Genomic DNA, 25,504 nt, shown 5'->3' on the forward strand with positions numbered 1-25,504 from the left:
AGGACTAAGTTTTGTGCCCGGGTTTTTTGTTCAGGAGCATTATTTTGCAGAGGATGTGGTAAAATTTTGTTGCAATTTGAATTTAAAATGTTTTTTTCATGGTTCAGATAATGCTGCCTCTGAGTTTAGGGATTTCCGCTTCAGGTCCTCCAGGTTCAGGCCACCTATGCAACCAATTGTACAAACATTCCAAAATGCAATCCTTAAAGATTTACATCTATATTTATATAAACAGGACAGGATGAAGGATAATTTGGATAAACAGCAGAGAATATGTTTAGAAAAGTTAATTAACAACAAGGAAATTTTTGTTCTTTCTACGGACAAAGGGGGAGCTGTGGTGGTCCAGGATTTGGGGGACTATGAATCTGAAGGTGATCGTCAGCTATCTAATAGCAATCACTATCAAGAAATGAAAGTGGATCCAACTATGCAATTTAAAAAGGATATTGACAATTTTTTAGACATGGCTAAAGATGAAGGCATCATTACTGATGAAGTATGTTACCATTTGAACGTTGATTGTCCCAGCAGGCAGTACATCTGTTTTCTGCCGAAAATTCACAAAGATCCCATAAGACCGCCCGGTAGACCGATAGTATCAGGCAGAGGTTCCTTGACAGAACCTATGTCTGAATTTCTTACCTTGTATTTAAAACAACTTTTGGTTTGTATACATTCAGGAATTCAGGATACTACTCAGTTCCTTTCTATTATTTCTGAGACGCAACTAGAATCTAATTGGCTTTTATGCACCTTGGATGTCATCTCCCTATATACCAGTATTCCCCATTGGGCAGGACTTTGGGCCCTGCAATATTGGTTGGATAAGGCCAACATTTACAAGCCTGGTTTCAATACCCTTCTGGTCTGTATGACAGAACAGGTCCTGATTCATAATGTTTTCTATTTTTAAGGACAGATGTTTTTGGCAGATTCAGGGCACCGCTATGGGGGCATCTTTTGCCCCCATTTATGTGGACTTATTCATGGCATATGTGGAAGACCAGGTGATTTATGATATCGGTCACAATATTTATATCAATGAAATGGACATATGGAGAAGATATCTTGATGACTGCTGGATGGAGTGGAGAGCTGATGTGGAATTCCTTATGGAATTTTTAGAATATTTGAATGGCAACATATGGGGTATTGATCTAGATCTGAAATAACATTTTTGGATGTTTTGGTAAAAAGAACAGATATCAACACTCTTGAGAGTGAGATATTTAGAACATTTCCTCAATTCAATACCCTATTACATGCTACCAGTTTCCACCCCCAGCATGTCATCAAGAATATCCCTAAGTCTCAATTCCTTCATCTCAAAAGGATTTGTACCAGCACTTCCACATATGACCATTACAGAAGGGATCTTGTATCCAGGTTTAAGAGTAGGGGCTACCAAGGGGGTGACATCACAAGGGCTAATCGCTTTGCGAACCAGCAAGATAGAACTGAGTTATTATCTTATCGGGTTCAGGATTCTGTTAATTCAGATTTGCTTAGATTTGTAACAACTTATGGGAGAAATACTGTTGGTTTTATGAATATTATTCGTAATCATTGGCACTTATTAAAATCAGATGAAGTCCTAAATAGTTATATAGGGGATCGGTGTCATTATTCATTCCGTAAAGGGCGGTCTTTGGAATCTCTTTTTAGTCACTATAAGAGGGTTTAAAATAAGGATGCATGCTCAACTACTCAAACTAATTTATTTGGTGGTTCAATATTGGGTTGTTACCCATGTGGTCATTGTACCTATTGCCCTAGGGTGTTAAAATGTCAGACCTTCTCTTCACACAAATGTCCACAAGTTTATAATGTTCTTCGTTTTGCTAATTGTAGCACTTCTTGGGTGATTTATCTGGCCCAGTGCAATTGTCGAGCATTTTATGTTGGACAAACTTCCCGTCCTTTTAAGGTCAGGATAGGGGAACATCTTAGTGATATTAAGAATAAAAAGGAGTCCAGTTCTTTGTATAAATACATTTCTACACACCCTACGGGCATGTTTTGTTTCATGGTTATTGATCACATTAAGGCTAGGCATAAACAAACTCATGTTTTACATGAAATGCTTACTAACAAAGAAAAAATGTGGATCATCAAATTGGGTGCCCTTTTTCCTCCGGGTCTGAATGACCACTTTTGAAGTATCCAGATTCATATTATGTTTTTTTACACATAATTATATTTGTTTATATATAGAAGTATATATATTTTTTTATGTGGACAGCAAATTGTGCATTATGAATATATGCATTAGAGGGCACTCCTTGCATCTAGTACGAACCTATTTACAAGTAAGAAGACAGCACGTTAGTTTTTTTCATTTGTTGCATCATGTTTGGTTGCTGAGGAAGGCTTTGCCAAAACCGATGCAACCATGTTGGTGTACGGTTACATTTTTTGCTGTTTCATTTTGAAATAAAATAGTATTGCCTATGCTAAAGAAGTTGGGTGCTAGCCTTTTCTTTTGGAATTGTCTTGTCTGTAAACCTACCCAACTTACCTCCCCAAATATACCTACTACCCCTCCCCAACATGCCACTCTCACCTGGAAAAAAAAGAACAATTTGTTCCCACAAAAAAATCTCGCCCCATGCATAGCTGTCCATTTTGCACACGTGTCCACTGGACACATCTAATCTGGTCTAACTGGCATCACAATGAATATATGTTGTCCACACCCCTCTCCCAGGGGTTTGAGGGTCCAAATGTGCTTGCAAATATAGTGTATATGCACAGCTGTTGCTGTAGAAGAAATGGGCAGCTATGGACCTTTCCTATACCTTTCCTGCCACATGCCTAGCTATTTTCAATACTGTCTTTCCCTCTTTGTGCCCTGTTTTTCACCACTTTCCTATCAACCCTTTTTTCTTTTCTTTTAAAGGAATTAGCGTGGGGGTAAGCAGCATTAAGCACTGTTAAGCAGTGGTAGGTGGGTTTGCGCGGGTTTGCATGGGTTTGCATGGGTTTGTGGGGGAGTAAGCTATGCCTACACAGGTTGAGAAATTTGAAGCTAACTGACTGTAAGAAAACATAGGCAGAAGTTGGCAGTGCTTACCATTGCGCAAACCCACTTACAACTGCTTAAAAGTGTCTTAATCACTCTGTAGCCAATGTCCCTTGCTCTGCCCAGCAACAAAATAAACTGCCTCTCCAAGGCTCGAGCACAGGACCCTGCACTCCATACACAAAGTGAATTACCCCTAAACCATGGCAGATATACATAACCTGAAGTTTTCACAAACATATCATGCAGCACAATCAGTCAACAGTACAGGAAATGTATTAATATCGTACCACACAACCTGTTAATGCAAGAAGTCTGGACAAAGTATGCCACACTGTGGGTACAAATATGGATATATGTCAGCTAATACTCTAATACACTTAAAATGTTGCTAGTTACACAGTTATATGTATTAGAACACATATGTAGAAGGAGATGAAGTCGGAAACACAAAGGTGTTGGCACTAGTTACTGACTTCAATGCTGCGATCATCCATGACAATTGCCCAATGAATGAGGAACAGGCCAAAATATGAGCCGAACATGCATGGACATATGGACAGATATATATCTGTAAATGTAGACAGACAGCTATATGTAGATATATATATGAATGTATGACTCACAAATAGTCAGATAACATCAGTTGTATATAGATACATACATATGTTCATATGTATGTATGTATGTATATATATATATATATATATATATATATATATATATATATATAGATAGATACATATATATATATATATATATATATATATATATATATATATATATAGATATAGCCATATGAGATATATATAGGTACATACACATATACACAAATGAAAGGTATCAGTAGCCATACATAAGTAGAAGTAGTGTGGAAGCACTGGATGCAAAGTATATCCCTCAGCCACAAACCCTTTAGCTGCCACCTGTGAAATGTGTAGTGTGGCAACCATTCCCACAAATGAGAATACTGACATTAAACATATACCCACCCACAATTCAAAGGACATGACACGACACACAGGTATGCATACACAGATAACCTTTATTTGTGTACTTTACAATAATGTATGCCAGTACTTACACCACATAAGGTTTGAAATATGTAATCAGTGATGAATGCAAGGCCCACACAAAATGGTAGATGCAAGCAATGGGTGTATATATACGATACGATGCTCTCCAGGCCAAGGTCTTCAATTAGTACAACAGTAGAAAAAGGATTTGCTTTCAGGATATGTAACAATCAACAATTACAGATGTAGTTCAGCAGCCTCCAATTACATCCTGTAGTCAAGCCCTAGAGGGAAAAGTAGCACTTGTGTTAATGTCACAGTATCTTGTACATAACATTGCTTAACCTAACATCTCACTATCACACTGAATGACCCTCGTCTTAACAGTTATATCCCTGAAAAGGTGTTATAGCCTAGATTAATGGCATAGAACCCGCCCCCCCATAAAAGGCTGTACAAGGGCAAGGGACACTGTGTACCACACACTTACCTCTGGAATGTACAAAGGCACATAAGTATTCTCCAGCTGTTGCCCCCATATATATCGACTTGGCCCAACGGTTGGTGTGAGAGTCCATGACATGACTGGGATGATAGCAGGAATGCTACTGGTAAATAATGATAGGCCATTACCTAACAACCCTTCCTGTATCACAGCAGGACAAAGACTGGCATATATGTGGAGGACAGAGGCAGGAACACAGGGCCATATTTGCATTATTGCTGTTACACACCCTGGAAATTGCTGGTGTTACAGGATTTGTTGCAGCCTACCCTTATGCAGGAATACAACATTGAAATACAAATGGATGGAGCCATGTACTGATAGCACTCAAAAGACAGAATGCCACAGATATATCGGTGACAATACCTGTGTGGTGCACAGACAAAACCTAACAGCCAATCCCCCTGATATCATATGGATAGGCCCACAGTTGAGAGCTATGCAGACAGAAAACATTCCATGAATAGGCACCATGTACACAGAAACCCTGTAAGAACAGCAAGATACAATGCATACAACATCACTACTCACGCTGTCTGTAGGTCTGGAACCTTACCCAAATGTGGATTATGCCTGTGTCTGCAAGGTCTGCTGTAAGAAGTATTGCTACCTGCTGTCTGTAACACTGATGTCCACACACAGGAAGGATGTCATCCATACTGGAAAGGTGAAAGGACAACGCCCACAGAAGGCAGCAATTTAAAGTACAGGGTTGCCATGACAGTGGTTATCTGACATACTACACAGCAGGCTGCATGCAATTAGCAACTGGTGGACACTGACTGGTGCAGAGGCCACCACCTGATCATGTGCAATACCAACAAAAGCATGATGTAATCTATTTAAACCAGCTCAATGACTCTACTGGAGAGACTGAGAGAGAGAGAGAGAAAATAAAAAAAAAAACTTCAAGAAAGGTCACAAAGCTCAGGGTTGTGTAACAGCAGAAAAAACATAACAGGTATGTGAAACAGATATGCATTTACTTGCATGTAGTATATGGCATAGAATAATAGGATATATAATGGGAAAGGATGTATATGTGCCATCAGTACTTGTTCCTTTAATGATGTTCTGCTCAACAACTGCACTGGGCAGTAGTGTCAGTCCCTGTGGGCAGTGGGACATACCTGTCAAATGTGCAGATCAGCAGTGAATGGAAAAGATGTGACCCATGATATCTGTGTTCTGTAAATTACTGTGGCCAACGGCTGATGGGGGTATTAATACTGCCATGATAGACACATGGGTGAGAGACCATACCACCTGCAGGACAGTCATGTTAAAGTGTAGCATAGCATGCCCAACTGCTATAGCAGTATGATATGCTTATCTAAAGTTTGTCACCATATATATCCCCTAATGTGCAGATCAGCAGTGAATGGAAAAGATGGGACCCATGATATCTGTGTTCTGTAAATTACTGTGGCCAACGGCTGGTGGGGTATTAATACTGCCATGATAGACACATGGGTGAGAGACCATACCACCTGCAGAACAGTCAGGTTAAAGTGTAGCATAGCATGCCCAGGTTTGTCACCATATATACCCCCTAATGTTAGTCTGTGTTCACATGTGACACCTGTCTGTGTTGCAGCAAGGCAGAACAGTTCAGCTGTAAGGTAGAGAGTTACATGAGTGAGGTCCAGATGTTCGTATGCACCCCACATACACATACATATATGTGTGATACATATTCACAGCTGTGTATGTCTACAGAACCTTGGACAGTTATACATTTATATAGGTATATAAACAACACATAATGATATCTACACATATATGCACATATGTATACACACACACACATATATATATATATATATATATATATATATATATATATATATATATATATATATATATATATATATATATATATATATATATAAATGTCGATACATGTCCCCTGCCATGACATGTGTGAGAGAACATCGCACATCAATACACAACATACCTACACACCAGTACATGGCTGCAAGATGGAGTGTGGAGTGTGGTGTGTAACTCATGTTGGGAACACATCGCAATTGTTTGAGAAGGTGGGATATATATGTTGGTGAAGGGTATTAGGCACATATTGGTATGTAGGTCTGGTTGGGTGACAAACAAGACAGCATACAGGGCTGTTATATGACACCTGTGGTGGTTAAACACTGTGGATGGGTAGTTACATTCAGAATGTGGAGGCTAATCAGCCCCCTACATGGGAACAAAGGGAACATTGTGCCCACCCATGGACAGTCATGTCAGCATCTACATGGACATAAAGGTGCCTGGGCTGCGGGATGGACAGGAGGAACATGCATGTCGAACCTTGTGTATGTGTACTGCATGCCTCCAGGTGATGTAGCACATACCCCATATCTCTGTGGAGCTCCCTATGCACAAGACCCTGGACCTAACTGGGTGACAGACATATGTTTGTGTGTGCTCCATGGGGGGAGGGGACACCATCCCCTGAGGTGGTTCCACATGAAGGTAGTGACGGAACAGTAGATAATGAGGTTCCATGGCGGGTCACAGATGTGATGTGGACTGGTAACATGTGCACATTAGGTGGGAGTGGTGTTCCTGCTGGCAAATAACCCTTACACATACTGGTGTGTAACTGTCATGGAACATATGTGGATGTAATAGTCCACACAATCCCAGAACATGTCCAACAGCATGCATAGACGTCCCCAATATCACAAAATGGCAGATGTGTAGCAATCACATAGCAGGCATACCACATGCATATGTGGAAACATAGTTGCAGTGACAATGGCATGCAGGTGAAATACTCTGTAACAGCCCAGCAACTCTAGTGTCCCCACAGGGAGCATGTCTATAAATACATAGCAGAAAGTGTTGTACAATACAATATATGACCCAATGGTACATATACCGGAGACATACCACTAGCGCTGTGTGAACGTTAAGTTGGAGCTGATATGGTGGCATGAGACTGATATGTGTATTGTATTATGGTAAACTTGCCATATGAGTTGCTCAGACATATTTCCATCATAATGTCTTTCAGGGAGTATGGCGCACCCAAGGAATCCCACCTACAGTGCCACTGAGGATGAAATTATAATCACCAGCATCATCCAGAACTACCAGCTGTTGTTCTCACAGCCAAGCCAGGACCAGCAGGAGTGAACAGCCATATGGAATGATGGGGTCCGCAGGGTGAATGAGGAGGGGATGCACAGCCGTACATATGAGCAGGTCCACCACCATTGTAGTGACCTGCTCTGCCATGTATGTCACCATGCTGCTGCCGTGCAGGGTGACCACCTTGCTATGGGGGGGGGCATAACATCTACCCCCTCACCAGAGTGGAGGAGCTGCTCATGAGCCTGTTAGCACCTGCCCACCCACAAGAGCTACAGACTTATACCGTCATGGAGCTGGGTGCTACAAAGACACCAGACATGGAGCATGCAGGTAAGGTTCCAGGGCAGTGTATGCATCTGTACAGGTAGATCATGCATATGTGAGATGTGGGGTCTATTGCTGTGTAGTACTGATAAGCAGTAATGCATAATCTGTAGTACTGTGGACTTCAGCTGTTGTTGTACTGTAATATTGCAGCCACCCTGCAGCAATGCCACAGCTGTGGCCATTGACATCAACTCTATCTCATCTCAGTGTAGGTACCTCTGGGATAGCAGCAAGGCAGCAGCCGGATGCCAGTGAGTATGGTTTAAGGTTATGCTTGGCAATTCAATGTGCATATCATAGCTAATGTGTAGGCCATGTACACATCTAACACACCTACCCATAATGCATGCTGTACATGTGCACTGACAGAGCACACACTTCACTAATGTGATTTCCAGCCTCAAACACATGCAATACACAGTCCATCTCAGACAACTGTGGCTACACTCCAGTGCGCATTGCCCAGGCACAGCTGACATCTGCCCAACATACACAGCTATGTCATACACAGAGCAGTTGAGCATGCTACACATAAAAACATCCCACACCTTCTGCAAACACAGGCTCCGGGGTCCTAAACCTCATCAACACATTACACAGAACATACTGGAGGGATAGGGCCCTGTCCTGGGGAATTACCACACTCTAGAACAGACTACCCATACATGTCAGGCAATGCTACTCATTGGCCCTCTTTACAAAAACACTTGACAACTGGATGAGAAATGGGGAATTCACCCTGGATAGTATGTCTGTGCCACAGCCTGACAGAGGCACAGGGGAATAACATTAGTGGGTGGTGCATGGCTGGGAATCCCTGTGGCTAGGCTTATGTAGGCCCCAGGACCAATAGACCAGTACTCACCTATGAACCTATGTGTACCACAGGCAACATCAGCCAGGGCTCAATAATGGTCAATAATGGTCTCTGCACTCACCATAGGTACAGTACATTGTGCCTGTGGTCAGTCTAATGGTAGTCTACCACTCATACATGCACCACTGATGATGGCATCTGTGAATACACATCAAGTATTCACTAAACACACATGTCCACATGTAATCCAGAAACACACAGAGGCTGTGAGCATCAGCAGAAACACAACTGACACACAGATACACATCATGCAATGGTGTGTACACCTGTGAGGTATGGTGCACACTACATACCAGGGTACTGAACAGATGCACAACAATGCTGTGGACATGGGTGCAGTGAGTTCTGGGGTTGGGCCATCACCTACTAACAGAAGCCATGCATCACAGCCATGTATAATGTTGGTAATGGGGATTGACTACAGTTGCACTGCATGCTGTTGAGCGCCACATGTCCTGCATGCTGACATGTGTGTAATTACAGGTTTGTGTGTGATACTGTTCTGCACCATTACCTGCTATTGTGTGTGTTATGGGGGTGTGGAAGCTGTCTGTAGGTGCTGTCTGGTGGAGTGTATGGGTTGCCATGTATGTCGACTGCATGTATGTCTGTGTGTGGCCATGTCTGCACACACACACACACTTGTGTGTGTGTGTGTGTGTGTGTGTGTGTGTGTGTGTGTGTGTGTGTGTGTGTGTGTGTGTGTGTATGTACTGTTTTGCGGTGATGTACAGGTCTTACAGTCTGTTCCCTGTTTTCCCCTCACAGGTGGCAAGGTGGGGCTGGGTCCCCCCAGCAGGGAATCTGATGTCACTGATACAGATAGTGACCATGAGGATAGGTGTGTTGAGGCACAGGAAGGGTCATCAGGGGCTGCCACTGGGCCACCAATTGACATCCCACATGTATCCACCCCATCCACGCACGCAGTCACACTGCATCAACATGCCTCATCACCGTTGGCCTTAGCTGAGGGACAGTTTACGGCTGACATTGGCCAGGACAGTGTGGTATCTATGGCACGTGTGTCAGGACACAGCAGCCATAGCCAGATGTCTGGTGGGGTATCACATAGGCAGATGTTCAGGGGTGCTCGTCAGAGCACTGCTGGTCATCATGCCCCTGGCAGACATGCCACATCTATATCAACCACATGCATGTTCTAGGCTGTCATGGAGGCACAGGCACAAATAGAATGGTACACCAGGCAGGGTCTAAGGGCACAGAGGGCTCATCACACCTCTGTAACTGACAGCATCCGTGACCTAGCAGGTGCCATCCGTAATTACACGGAGGTCATGGATAGATGCTGGGGTGAGACATTGGATCTCATCCACAATGTCATGTCCATGCATCAAGACAGGGCGGGATGGTTGCAATGGCCATGTGGATGTATGCCAGCAACACCAGCAGCTGGAGGTCGCTGTGGACATCCCAACAGTCACATCTGCTCCCGTAGTGACAGTAGCAGCCCCAGCACTGTGGGGGGGGGGTGCTGTCCACAGACCGTCATAGCAGACCATGTGCACATGACCCTGGCCAGTCCCAAGAGGGACCTGGATCCAGTGGATGTCTGTCAACCTTGGGGACAGTACTCGATCTGGCTTTGTACCTGATACTGCCTGTAGCACCCCTCTCAGGCACAGGTCCCGTGTCTGTGGCCAGAGACAGTGAACTGCAAACCCTGCGAGGTACAGTCTGCAGCTGTCTCACAATTCCCTGTATAGGGCAGCCACATGTAGGAACTGTGTGCCTGCAAACACACACACATAAACAGCAAACCTAGGGCAACCACATACCTGCAAACACAACATCACCAGTGGCCCGTAACAGTACTCAACCCCCTCACACATGCACACATGTTGTCAATTGTATGGCTCAGCCTAGGCCTCTGGCAAACCAACAACACACCCTGTGCAAATGATGATACCTGTGCTACTCCCTGACATCCGTAATATCGATGCAGGGACAGGCTAACATGGTGTTGATGCACAGGGTGACTGTACAACAGTGTAACAATGGAATGATGTGTAGCATGTTGTCAGCGGTAAAGTGAAATGATAATATCTTGGAAGGTGTAGCTGTGCAGCCATGATGCATCATAGCTGTAATTAACAATGTTGTATTGTTGTCATCATTATCTATTCTGATTGTGTTGTGTTTGTCCATGTGCCACATGGCTGATGGGTGTAGTGGTGTCAGCAGGCCTTCTACAGTGGACACCAGTAAGTGTAGTGGGTGGTACACATACCATGGCTGGGTACAACACACAGAGCCTTTGGTTTGGATGCAGTACAGGTACAAGACTATACACATGGAGGTATGTTCCCATGCAGGTAAGACATCTGTTGCACATGTAATCCCACCAAGACAGGATAGGCAAAACCACACATTGCTATATATGCAGTCTGCAATGTGGATGACATTGAACATGCTAACAGCAGGGTGTATGTCCCTCTCCCCACTCTACTGCAATCATCACCTCAGTAACATGTGTGTGCCAATGCCGGTGGCATAGCCCTACCCTTAGGAGGGTGTGAGGTGCTCAACTACTGTAAATGGTGTAAACAACAACTAACAACTTGATTACATACACTGTACAGTATTACAGACAGCTATGTTGGGGGATAGATGCAACAGTAACTGCAATAATGGTGGCTGTGTCCACAACAGCCACATCCAGTGAGTTATAGCAACCCCAGTAGTGCTGCAGACCTCTACAGTGTGGAGGAGGGCATTAACACATCTATGACCTGTGAAGGACTGTATGTCCATGGGATGGCACCTGTGGAATGTTGGCATTTGCCAAGCAGTCCTGGTGGAAACATATTCTGTGAATGGAGGTAGATCCCTTAACAACTACACACACTCCTACATGTGGGATGGTGTACAAAAGCCTGCTATGATCTGCATAGGCATTGTGCACCTCCTAACCCTCATCTACATCTAACATGATTGGGTAAAGGAGGTATACCAGGTTCAGGTTGTATTCTCTGCCTTTGACAAGTCCAACATTGGCGGGGTCCCATGTGTTAAGATTACCAGTGACATTGGCCATGGGTTCATTGTTGATATGTTCCATGTCCCTACAGACCAGGGTCATCAAGCTACTGGGTGGTAGTTCCCAGCTGACATGGTGGATTTGTGGTCATCCTTGCCAACATTGGTGAATTCATTGTCAGGTGTATGCCTATCGGATCGTATGAGAGATCCCAGCTACTTACTGTACCTGCCCAGGGGGTTCCCCCAAGCATGACACATCACTTGACTGTACTGCATGATATGTTAATAATGCCAGCTGGACATCCTACAGGTGGGATGGAGTACTGTTAACATGTACTGCCCTTGTCATGTAGGGTCCTGGTTATGGTATCTGCTAAGACTGGTAGTGTATTGCAGGCCAGACGTGTTTGGCTGGTGGGGGAAATACCTATCCTTGCCAAATGTATGCTGTTTGGGTCTCTCAAACCCATCTATGGTGCATGTGGACATATATGCTGTGGTTACATTCCCAGTTTCATCTACAGATGTATGTCCATATATACCTATATAGATATATTTGTGTTCACCTTTGAAAGGGAGACAATAATTTCTTCAAAAGGCCCTTTCTGCAAACTGAAAGGACAAATCCATCATTTCATACTATACCAAAGTTCAAACCACAAGCAGTTCTAAAGGCACCTTCACTGACTCTCGAACTGCAAAGTGGAATACATATCGTAATGCAAGGGGGCATGCCCCCCTGCACCCCCATCTGGGGGGGCTGAGCCCTCCACAACCCCCCTACTGTGATATACTAACTGAGTTTGCATTACAGTGGGAATAGGCAAATATTCCCCATCCCCACTATAGTGCCATCTGCACCCAAATTGCCAAATCTGCAATGAGCGAATGCATAGTGACATTCGCTCATTGCACATTCGATCCATTTATTGCAAGATTGTGCAATGTTGAGAACATACTTTTGGCCTTCCAGCTTTCAGACACATGGATTTCTCCCTTTGAAAGGTGAGCCATATATATGCTGACATATATGCATTCCTAGTGCTGTATATATGTGGACATATGGATGTATACATATATAGATGTATGTGTATCTTTGTATATATGTATTTATTGGCTTATATATATATATATATATATATATATATATATATATATATATACGTATACATTTCTATAGCTCTAGCTACATATATAGATATGTTATATCCATTTAAAGTTGAATATATATAAACACACAAATATATCTACATGGCAGAATAGATTCCCTGTAGTGTTGTATACCTGGGCTGGATGATATGTATGTGAAAACATCATGATTATGCATATCTGCCATGGTTTAGTGGCAAATAACTTTGTGTATGGTGTGCAGGGTCCTGGTTTTGAGCCTTGCAGGAGCTGTTTATTTTGTTGCTGGGTAAACACACCCCTTGGATACAGAGTGATTAAGCACTTTAAAGCAGTTGCAAAAAAGCCCCATGCTAAAGGATAACACTGTTCAAGCTGCAAAATCCTTTACTAACACATTCTACGGGCACCTACAAGAATGCATGGATCATGCTATCCCAAGCAAAACCAAGACTCACTCCTCCAAGAAAAGGAAACCAGTCTGGTGGATCCCTGCCATAAACAAGCTGTACAATAGAAGGAGGAAACTAGTACAGAAAAGAGTAAAATCCCAAGAAGGGAAGACATCCCTGATCAGTATCAGCAAAAAACTACGGTCCCTCATAAAATTGTCCAAGGCGAGCTTCAAAAAAAAAATTGCCAAGGACTCCAAAGATAACCACAAGGCATTCTTTAGCTATGTGAAGAATCTAAGTGGCAATGCTCAGATCTGCTCGAAGTTAATGCAGAATGGCACAAAATACACTAAACCAACCAATATTACCAACATCCGGGCAGACAGGTTCAGTGCAAACTTCACCCCCCTCTCACCCAAAAGAGCCCATAACCATACCAGAAGAATGTAGAGCCCCTGAAATCACAGACACTCAGGTTAAAACAGCCCTCTCCAAAGCCAAAAACACAGCATCAATGGGACCAGATGGTGTCCCAGGCTGTGTCCTATATGAGCTCAAAGACAAACTAACCCCTCACCTAAACACACTGTTCAAATTTAGCCTCTCCACAGGCTATGTACCCATAGAGTGGTGCACAGCAACAGTTATTCTGCTCCATAAAGGTGGAGCCACAACAGACCCCAGGAACTATCACCCTATAAGTTTGACTAGCTTGGTCTGCAAGGCTATGGAGTGCATCATCATGGAACTCATTAACAGAGACATAGGGAACCTCCAAACACTGCACCCTACCCAGTTCAGCTTTGTTAAGGTCAGATCATGCCTCCTAAACCTGGTGGATGTCTTTGAGACAGTTACCAAGGCTATAGATGAGGGAAAGGTGGTACACACAGCATACCTAGACCTCGCAAAGGCCTTCAGCACCATTCCCCATTCTGGTATCATAGACAAGCTCACCAGCCTGAACATAAACCCCTATGCCACAAGATGGGTTGCCAATTGGCTCACAGACAGAACCCACATGGTGAGAGTTGCGGGAGCTAGGTCTGACTCTAAACTGGTTACAAGTGGCGTTCCCCAGGGCTCAGTCCTAGGACCCCTCCTGTTCGGCATATACTTCTCAGAGGTACAGGCAAGCACAGGAGGACTCTGGCTGACCAAGTTCGCAGACAACTTCAAACTAAGAGCTATAATTGACTCTCCGGCTGACACAGACATCCTCCAAAAAGGTCTCACTGAGACGGATACCTGGTGACAAAATCATGGCCTCAAGCTAAATGCCAAAAAGTGCATAGTCATCCCCTTTGGAAAAAACAAAGTACACACAAACTACCACATAGGTGGTAGCCCCCTAAATACAGAAAATATAATAAGAGATCTGGGGACCCAAGTAGACAGTAATCTCTCCTTTGATAATCACATTGCCAAAAAGGTTAGAAAATCCTTCTATGTGGCCCATCTGATCACAAAAGGGTTTGCATCCAGATCAAAAGCGGTCATTGTGCCCCTCTTCTTATCACTCATCAGACCCATCATCCAGTACAATGCCCCATTTGGGATGCATCTTACAAGACACCTGCAACAGCTGGAAAGACCACAGAAGTACCTCACCAAGAGGATCACTGGCCTCAAACAGATGCCCTATGCAGCTTGACTGAAGAAACTCCAGCTGTACTCGGTTGCATACCGCCTGCTCAGAGGTGATCTCTTGCCTGACATACAAAGTCATGTCCAACCCAGAATTGATGGACATACTCCACCTAAAGAAAACCTTATCCCCTCGAGCCACTTGCTCTAGAGATCTAAACCTTACCACAACAATAAATAGGACATGCTGGAGGGATAGATTCCTGTCCCAGAGACTTCCCATGCTTTGGAACAAGATTTCAATCTACATTAGGCAGAGCTCCTTGCTAACACTCTTCAAGAGAAGCCTTGACGAGTGCATGGGAAACAAAAAGTTTACCCTGGAGATCACTTCAGTGGCTCTGCTGGACAGAGGCACAGGGAACTAATCTAAGGGGGTGGCAAAAGCCAACACAGTCTGGCCAGGTTTATAAATGCATTTGGGCAGCTAGCCTAGTACCTAGCTATGAACCTATGAACCTATGCAAGGGGGGTTGCCCGTGTTTGCGTGATGGTAAGCACTGCTAACCTCCGTTTATGTTTTCATACACTCAGCTTCTAAATTGCTTAACCTGTGTAGGCAGTGCTTAGCTCTTCGCAAACCCGTGCCAACCTGCTTACAACAGATTTAAAGTGCCTTAATCACTCTGTAACCAACGGGCCGTGTTCTGCCCAGCAACAAAATAAACCGCTCTTGCAAGGTTCAAACCAAGAACCCTACACACCCTCAACAAATTGATGTACCACTGAGCCATGATAGCTATTCAATGTTTCAGAAACATATCAGCCAGTCCTGTCATGCAACAGTACAGAGAATGTATACCAACATCTAGATGGCTGCATGTGCAACTATATTACAACCTTAACAGATACAACATATCCATATATGTATATATATATATATATATATATATATATATATATATATATATATATATATTTTTTTTTTGTTTGTTTTACTAACTCTATATACATATATATATATATATATATATATATATATATATATATATATCACTATCTATGCACATATAGTTATATATCTGTTAGTATATATATATATATATATATATATATATAGGTATATATGGCCATACATCTGTAGATAGCAATTGCAGATTAACAAATACACCTATGTCCACATGCACAGTTAATGAGGTTGAGAGGCCCCACACACTATACGACTTGTATGAATAAGCATCCCCCCACAGCCAAATACATGTGCCCTGCAATGCACTACCAAGTACAGTCTACCTCCCATAGGACATGTAATATGTGGAAGCCATCAACATCCCTGGGATACAGATACACAGACAAAGATATGCAGATACAGATATACATATGTATATATATATATATATATATATATATATATATATATATAGATATATATATATATATATATATATATATATATATATATATATATAAATATATATATATATATATATATATATATATATATATATATTTATATATATATATATATGTATATATACATGTGACTACACATACACACGCAGATATGTGTACAGTAAGATACATATGTATTAGGTGCAGACAATATGGAACAGTCACTATGCCTACAGTTAACACTTAAACAACTGGACACTGTATGGGCAACACATACTAATGTCAATCATTGCCTGCAACATATACCCATAGAAAGGTCATAGGAAAGACACCACACACAGGTTTGCAGAAATGGGAATCATTTAATTGTGTACTATAACAGTTCTATATGCTATGTCATATAGCTGTTCAAATACTGACAACTATATAAACAGAGTACTGCAACTGTGAAACAGTTACACTAATACAGTAGTCTGGAAAGGTTCACAACTGTTGCTGTCCAGGCCAAGCCCTTCAGAATGTACAATAGTGCAGACAGACTGGGCCACCGGGTACCACACAATCACCAATATGTACTGCAGGTGTGTAGTTCAGCAGCCTCTATCTACACTCTGTACAAACTCTGTAGGAGGTAAAGACATTTTGTGATCAAATGGGTTGTAACCAGTACATAACAAGGCATAACACACAGAACAGTCTGTATGGCAGGAGGCAGTAGGCTTGCAGTACCCCAAGCCATGTAAGTAATGTCAATATAGGTGGAGTATATGGTACTTCCAGATACCTTGTGACAGCTCACCCCTGATGCCCCCACATTTTGTAACAGCCTAGGTCATTTATGGTGCTCCCCACCTAGACTCAATAATACAGGCCAATATACCACTGTTACATGCACTGGCCTCTGCAGTGCATAAGGGCGCACATGTGTTGTGTAGATGACACCCAAACATCTATGGCCCCAGCCCCACTGTATGTGTGGGGGATACAACAGCAGTGGACTAATGGCAGCAATGGCAGTGTGATATACTCACAGCGCACTACAGAACCCCCAACAGCATGACATATGTGTAAAGCTTGGTATGTAGATGGAGGACAGAGGCTGTAACACAGGCACATATGTGGAACACTGTTGCCATACACTAAGCAAGGTGCTGGTGTTACAGGATAGTCTGCAACATACCCTTAGTCAGGGAATTGAGGTTAGAAATAGAAATGGATGTAGCCATGTACTGATAGCATGCAACACACACACACACACACACACACACACACACACACACACACACACACACACACACACTGCCAGTGTAATATCTGACACAGGACCTGTGTGGTGGAAGGACAACACATGATAGGCATACCTCTGTCCAGTAAGAGGATAGGCCCACAGTAGTGAGCTATGCAGACAGACTGCATTCCAAGGTACACTAGTATGTGTACACACACACACACACACACACACACACACACACACACACACACACACACACACACACACACACACACACCCTGTAACATCAGTACTATGCAAAGCGTAACAGAATTCTACTGACAGTTTGTCTGTAGCTCCTGATCCTCCTACAAATATGTGGCCACTCTGAGTGTGCAGGTTCTCCTGTAAGATGTATTGCTACCTGCTGTCTGTATCACTGATGCCCACACACAGGAAGGATGTCCATCACACAGGAAATGTAAAGGAATCATGCCCACATGCTGTAGGGATTTATAATGGGTGGTTGCCATGGCAGTGGTAACTGAATGTAGTACACATGTGTAATTATATATATGGCTATCTGGATAAGTATATGTACATATACTTATCCAGATAAGTATATGTACATATATTTCCACCATATGTCCTGGATATGGAGTGTAGCCATACCCCAGCCCCTACAGTCCCAAAGTCTTATTGCAAGGGGATGACAGGTATGTATAGCAGGTATATTACTAGACTGTTGCTACTGTCATTGGAATTGTCTTCACAGACATGGTGTGTGTGGATGCTGACATCTGCTTATAACATGTGTGCCATTGGCTACTGACAGACATCCTAAGGAAATCATTGTAAAGTACCGCCGCCAGCATGTAATGCCCCTGTGGAGTGCAGCAGAGATATTGGCTACTATATGTGGAACTTCGGACACACCCTGTACAGTCCAGCGGTATACACATAATCCCTTAGTGCACCACATGTGTACCAGGCCTGACAATATGGATGTAGACAACCATGTAGATGGGTATAACACATAACGACTGGTATACATTTGGCACCAAAAGTGTTGGATTCACATACTCCTGTCTGGCCTGATACATAATGACTGCTGGTACAGGGGTGCCATGGACACATACTACCCACTACATATTGACATACATCTGTACAGCATCCCACTGCTCTGTCTGACATACATGACATTTAAGGGAGGCCCAGCAGCAGTACATCTGGCAAGTATTTGCACATAACATCCCACTGGTTAAGTACACTAAGCTGCTAAGCATGTAACAATGCACTGTGCAGGCTACAGGCAGATTGGCTCAACACTGGCCTACATCTCATATGGGGGAATGCACATGTACCTGCATATATAGCAGGCTTGACAGCCATGTCACAGCACAGGGTAAGATACACCTGTGTGACAGTACATAACCACAACCAATGTGAACACAGCCACAGCCACATATGGTAAGCTAGCATAATATTACAGTATATGGACTACCTGTTCTACACCATCCTCATATGTGCCACTGACAGAATGACCCCGCATATACTGGGCTGCTACACAGTTTGGTCTGATGGCTGTCTGTAGTATGGGACATGTGTGTGTATGGCCCTACAAACATGTACGGCAAAATGGTACCATACAGTGGGGCAGCATGTAACATCTGATAGAATGGGAGCTATAACAATGACATCTACCACAGTCTGTAGACAGGCTAAAGTATATTTATTTTTTTTATTTATTTATTTTACATTTGTTGACCGGGCTAGTCTAACTGGATAAATGTCCATTTTCAGTAGAGGCCCGGGGAGAAAAGCTCCAAGCATGAACACTAACAAAGTTAACAATATATAACAAAGACATGTATAATAACAGTACAGAGGTACAATTGACTAAAGACATTATGTTAAAAGATTAAACTAAGTAAAAAATAACAAGTACACTAAGCACAAGCAGGGTATGGGCAAACAGAGTCAGGTCCTTACATTTATCCTGTTAACAATACACACACTGCCGACATTCACCATCACTACACAGACCTCAGTTCTGTACAAACATCCACAGAATGTCCAGCTTATGTCCTGAAATATATCTCCTACTGTACATGACATATGTAGCAATCTGATATATCACTAGTTGCACCACTTTATGCACGCCATATGCACAAAGGTTGACAGAGGTGTGGCTGACAGCACATACACAGGGCCAGTATAGACATGTTGCTGTGATAACCTCATATATTTTCCATTGTAACGGGGTTTGTTGCAGCATATGTCCTATGAGGGATATGAAGTCAGTAACTGTCATGGCCTTCACCATCTACAGACTACAATCCTCACACTACCTTCTGCATCCCACAGATAGATGCACTGTGGCTAACACATGAAACCATAGGCACAACACTGTCCAGTCTGCAGATGACCATGCAGTTGGGGATTCCTCATATACATGGAACTGACATGTGAGGTATTGTGACATGTATGACAGGCATATCAAGACAAACACTGTTAAACCAACATTACTCCAAATGCAGTATAGCAGCACTTACTGTCTGTAGTCAAGTCAGGCACACCCATCTCCTGTTTGTTGCCCTCTTTCCACAGAGTATGTTGTTAGAGGTAAATCCCCAATCCATCTGAGATGCTGTTTGCCAAACAACAGATCTAGTTCCTGCTCACAGTGACTGCAAAGGCCCAACACCACCATGATGTTCCTCGGTATTGGAGTGTGTTTCCATGCAATTGGCTATGGGATTGTTACCATAGCTGTTCCACATGCAATCAGCTAGGGGAGGGCAGCAATTCATGCAGAGGCGGCCATCAGCTGATCATGAGCACCATGTAAAATACACATGCTGCTGCCTAAGCAAGGCAGGTGTGGGTCTCCACATCCACCAGAGTGGGAGTGGGGGAGGCAGACAGAGGCAGATACATGTCAGGGAGGGGTGGGAAAGTAAAACTGAAGCAAGTTTGTGTTACACACCTACCAGCACAGGGTATCAAACCCCCGACAACTATGTAGTGCTATGACAGTTCGATGCAGTTATTAGATGCACCATATGGGTTACCTGATGTGGAGCACTCAGAACATATATGTGAGGGTGAGTGACATCTGCAACAGGGATACAGTAGATATACGGTAGGTGTCGTACATGTGCCTGTCTGCATGAACAGGTGCCAGTGTCAACACAGGCACACTCACACAGGGACATACACACAATGACACACTTGGCAGAGACAGAGTGCAACTCATCACTAGTGGGATTGCCACAACACATCAATGTGCAGGAATCACATGCACCACATGGGTCATACAGAGGCCGTATGGCCAAAGAGTATGAGGAGATGTCAGACTATAGACAGCATGCTTCAGTATGCCCTGGGGGGTTGTAGTGAGTGTGGATGTGGACATACACACCATACAACACACACACACGAACACACAGGGTGCCAGTTCTGACATGCATGAGTGCATGTCTACACAGCTGTGTGGTGGTCAAATGTGCCAGCAGGCTGTACAAGAGTAGGCAATGGGTATACCTTGGCATCAGGCCAAATGCAATGGTCTGCATTGTGGCTCAGGCCTGTAGTTACTGCATTTGCCCACACAGGTGGGTATTGCATCCCCCATCCAGTCACCTGGGTGACTATTGTGTGTGGCCAATGCTGTACAACACATGCCATGTATGTGTTCCTTAGTCCATGACATGGATGGTGTCTGGGATGTGCACACCTCCCACATGTACGTACAGTGACATGTGGAACTGTACCTGGGGTGTCTGGCCCATGTTGTAAATCCAGATTATCATCAGATGTGCCAGTCTTGCCCACCTGTGGCAGGAACTGGTAATGGGCAGCAGGTTTACCCTTCACTTACATTGATAGCATGCCAACAGCATTCCCTGATGTCAGTGTCATCTGTCCATACAGGGCATGTTGTCAGGCATGGTATGTCCATTGTCAGTCACATGTGAAGGCACCACAGGTGGTGCAGGTGTTCATTGGGGAACATGGCAGAGGTACACTGTCTGCATGTACGTGCATATTGGACAGATGGGCAGGGTGGCATGCCCTCTGTAGCCCACTGCTATCACTGCATAGTTGCTATCAGTGGTCAATATGCAGTGTACTACCCACATATTGGCTGCTGCCTAGGCATGTGTGTGCGTATGACACATGGGTTGAGTGTGTGCTCTGGGTAATAGTGGGGTTGCTAACTTGGATTGGCTGGCCTTGATGTCACATGTATGGGTATGGCTTTGCACCCCAGCCTCCCAGCTAATTTACATCTGTTATCCCTATATGGTTGACGTTGTGATATAGAGTAGGGCCACCATAAAGGAAATAAGCAAAACCCCCTCCACATTGCCCACAGGTGTCACACACTCACCTCTACACAGGATATGAGTTACAAACACACACACCTGTCATGTTTGGGAGTAGAACCCCCTACCTAACTAGTTTATTACACTACAGCACTATGCAGTTATAGTACATGCCATGGACATTACTGGAGTACTTCTTCCCCAAAGGTGTATTTCACAGTGACTGACATCAGTAGGATTACCAAAGTAGGGCATTTCAACTGTACTGCGAGTTTGTTTGTTTGTGTTTGTGTCTTTCAGCTTTCCCTGGTTAGGGGTCGCCACAGCGGAACTCCGGTCCGCTAATGATTGGCAGTAGATTTTTACGTGCTGGCTTGCCGGACCTAACGTACAACCTTCAACGAAGGAACGCCCATTCACGCATGTTGCCACACAGAAGACGCTCTAACTGAGAATCGAACGGGATAACTAGCCTAAAGTTCATTGCTCCCTACACAGACAGTGAAACACACACATAATATCCACAACTGACATGTGTGGGTATAGAATCCCTGACTGAGGTCTATATCACACTACAGCATGGAACTGTTATAGGAGACACCACAGGAATTACTAGAGACATCCTTCCCCAAAGGTGTATTTCACACTGAATGACATCAGCAGGTTTACCAAAGTAGGGCATTTCAACTGTACTGTGAGTGACTAGCCTAAAATGCAGTGCTCCCTACACAGACAGTGAGACACACACAAAACAACCACAACTGACATGTGTGGGTATAGAACCCCTGACCAAGGTCTATATCATACTACAGCATGAAGCAGTTATAGGTCACACCTCAGGGATTACTAAAGAGCTTTCTCCCCAAAGTTGTATTCCACAATGAATGACAGCAAGACTGGCAAAGAAGGGGATTTGAAATGTACTGCGAGTGAGTAGCCTATGATGCATTGCTCCATACACAAACACTGAAACACACACAAAACATCCAGAACTGCCATGGGTGGAGAAGGAAGCCTACCACAGTTCTAAATCACACTACAGCAGTATGCAGTTACAGGACGTGCTACAGAGATTACTGGACTATCACTTTCCCAGAGATGTATTTCTAGGTGAGTGACATCAGCAGCCTTGCCAAAGTTGAGTATATGAATTCTAAGGAGTGTGAGTAACCTAAAAAGCATTGTTTATTAGTCAGAGACAGGCAGAGACACAAAGATTCATACAAACACACACACACGTGCCAAGTCTGGGGTTAGAACACCTACCTACTTTATCACACTACAGCAGTACACAGTAACAGAATCCACTATAGAGATTACTGGGCTATGATTTTCCAAGAGGTGTATTACTAGGTGAGTGACATCAGCATCCTTGGCATAGTTGAGTATATGAATTGTACAGTGTGTGAGTAGCCTAAAAAGCATTGCTTTCTACTCAGTCAGACACACACATACACAGATTCACACACAAACACACACAGTTACCAGGTCTGGGGTTAGAACACCTGCCTAACTACTTTATCACACTACAGCAATACGAAGTTACAGGATGCACTACAGAGGTTGCTGAGCTATGATTTTCCCAGAGGTGTATTGCTAGGTGAGTGACATCAGCATCCTTGGCAAAGTTGAGTATATGAATTGTACAGTGTGTGAGCAGCCTAAAAATCATTGCTCTCTACTCAGTCAGACACAAACACAGTTGCCAGGTCTGGGGTTAGAACACCTGTCTAACTACTTTATCACACTACAGCAGTACACGGTTACAGGATGCACTACAACGATTGCTGGTCTATGATTTCCCCAGAGGTGTATTTCTAGGTGAGTGACATCAGCAGCCTTGTCAAAGTTGTGTATATGAATTGTACGGAGTGTGAGTAGCCTAAAAAGCATTTCTCTCTACAGTCAGAGACAGAGACACGCACACAAACACACACTCACACAGTTGCCAAGTCTGGGGTTAGAACTACTACCTAACTAGTTTATCACTACAGCAGTATGCAGTTATGGGGTGTGCCATGGGCATTACTGAGCTACAGCTCTCCCAAAGGGGTATGTCACATTGGATGAGCTCAGCAGGCAAGTCATGATACTGCTTTGGGGAGGGCAGTGTGTGCATGGGCCCTAACCCATTCATGTAGGTGTTGACATGCCACATGCGGGCACACACGGGGTCATATGCCACAGGTACATATATACAGCTACTAGGTGACTACTTCCTTGTACAGTCATGTTGCACAGCTGGTACATGCAACACATAGTCTGTCATGCTGACAGATACTGGTGGCTAGTATTTGCAGTGAGTGACACCTGCATCGCATGTGTTTGGGGTCCTTTGGCTGTGTGCTGGGTGGGGCAGGCCAAGATGGCTCCTTGTCACAGTCACCCTCTTCCACACATCTATGTTCATCTACCTTTGGCTTATTATAGTGTGTTATCCTTACATATATGTCTGTATTCCTATCCACTGTGTGTGCAAGGCATACTGACATGTGTCTACAATAAGAACTGTAACTGCCAGATATGTCTGGTCCACTGGTGTTTGCAGACATGGTCTTCATGTGTTTAAGTGTGTGAGCATGCCCAGGATGGCCATCTATATTGCATGTGTGGATCAAGTCCAGGTAGTTTGTACTGTGGTGCTGACCTTTGTGTTGTACGCCAACAGGTAGCACGCTTTGTCTGCAGGGTATACATTGGTCATTTGGCATTGATTATTGCTACATTTCTGCATAACGGGGGGGGGACACCTGATTGTTTTTACATTTATACACAGGGGTGGGCACACCTGACTGTTACTATAAGTGTACATAGGGTGGTGGGGCACAACTGACACTTTTACACATTTGCTAGGACTGTACTGGTATGGCGGGTACACCATTTCAGTCTGTAGTCTTACCTATCATGCTGGCTAGAGGCATACCGGTGTACTATAGATCTTAGCTTTAACTACCTACATATTAGTTTCTGATTTCCTAGCCTTCATAGCTTAAATCCAACTGCCTTGCCTGCTGTATTCTGTCTGTGTAGGCCTGGGGGAGGAGTTACCCATAGGGCTCATTCAGAAGCCATAGTACAGCATTTGTTTGTGTTTGTCTACACCTATCCTGCTGGCTGTGACTGTTGTTGGGTATGTGACCCCCCCCAGCTGGCATGTGTGAGTCACTTACCTTGTGGGTGTCCCAGTATTGAGGGTGGTGCTGCAGGGCTGCCTATGTCGGCTGCACATAGTACACTCCCTATACATGGTTGAGCACAGGTAGTGTAATGTTTGGTATCCCTTTTACTGTATGTGTGAGTCGGAGAGAGGTGTCATTCCCTTGGTCCCTACTATGTCAGTACATGTGCTATGCGTTGCCTCTTTGCCAAGGCCAGGGCATACGGGCATGCCTCCTTCTGCCTACTGGGGCAGGCTCAGGTTGTTCCTCCTCCGTGTCACTCTGCATCTGTGCAGGCCTTGGCACTGGTGGGGGGGGGCTGTGAGGCCCTGCCCCATGCTGTTCCTCCTGCAGCTGTTTCCGCAGGATCATATTGCGTAGCATGGCACATACAAGGACAATTTGGGTACATGTAGTTGGTGAGTACTGCAAGGCTCCACCAGAT

Source organism: Protopterus annectens, chromosome 8.part0 (assembly GCF_019279795.1).
Source record: "Protopterus annectens isolate FY-2018-M chromosome 8.part0, PAN1.0, whole genome shotgun sequence".
Taxonomy (NCBI): domain Eukaryota; kingdom Metazoa; phylum Chordata; order Ceratodontiformes; family Protopteridae; genus Protopterus; species Protopterus annectens.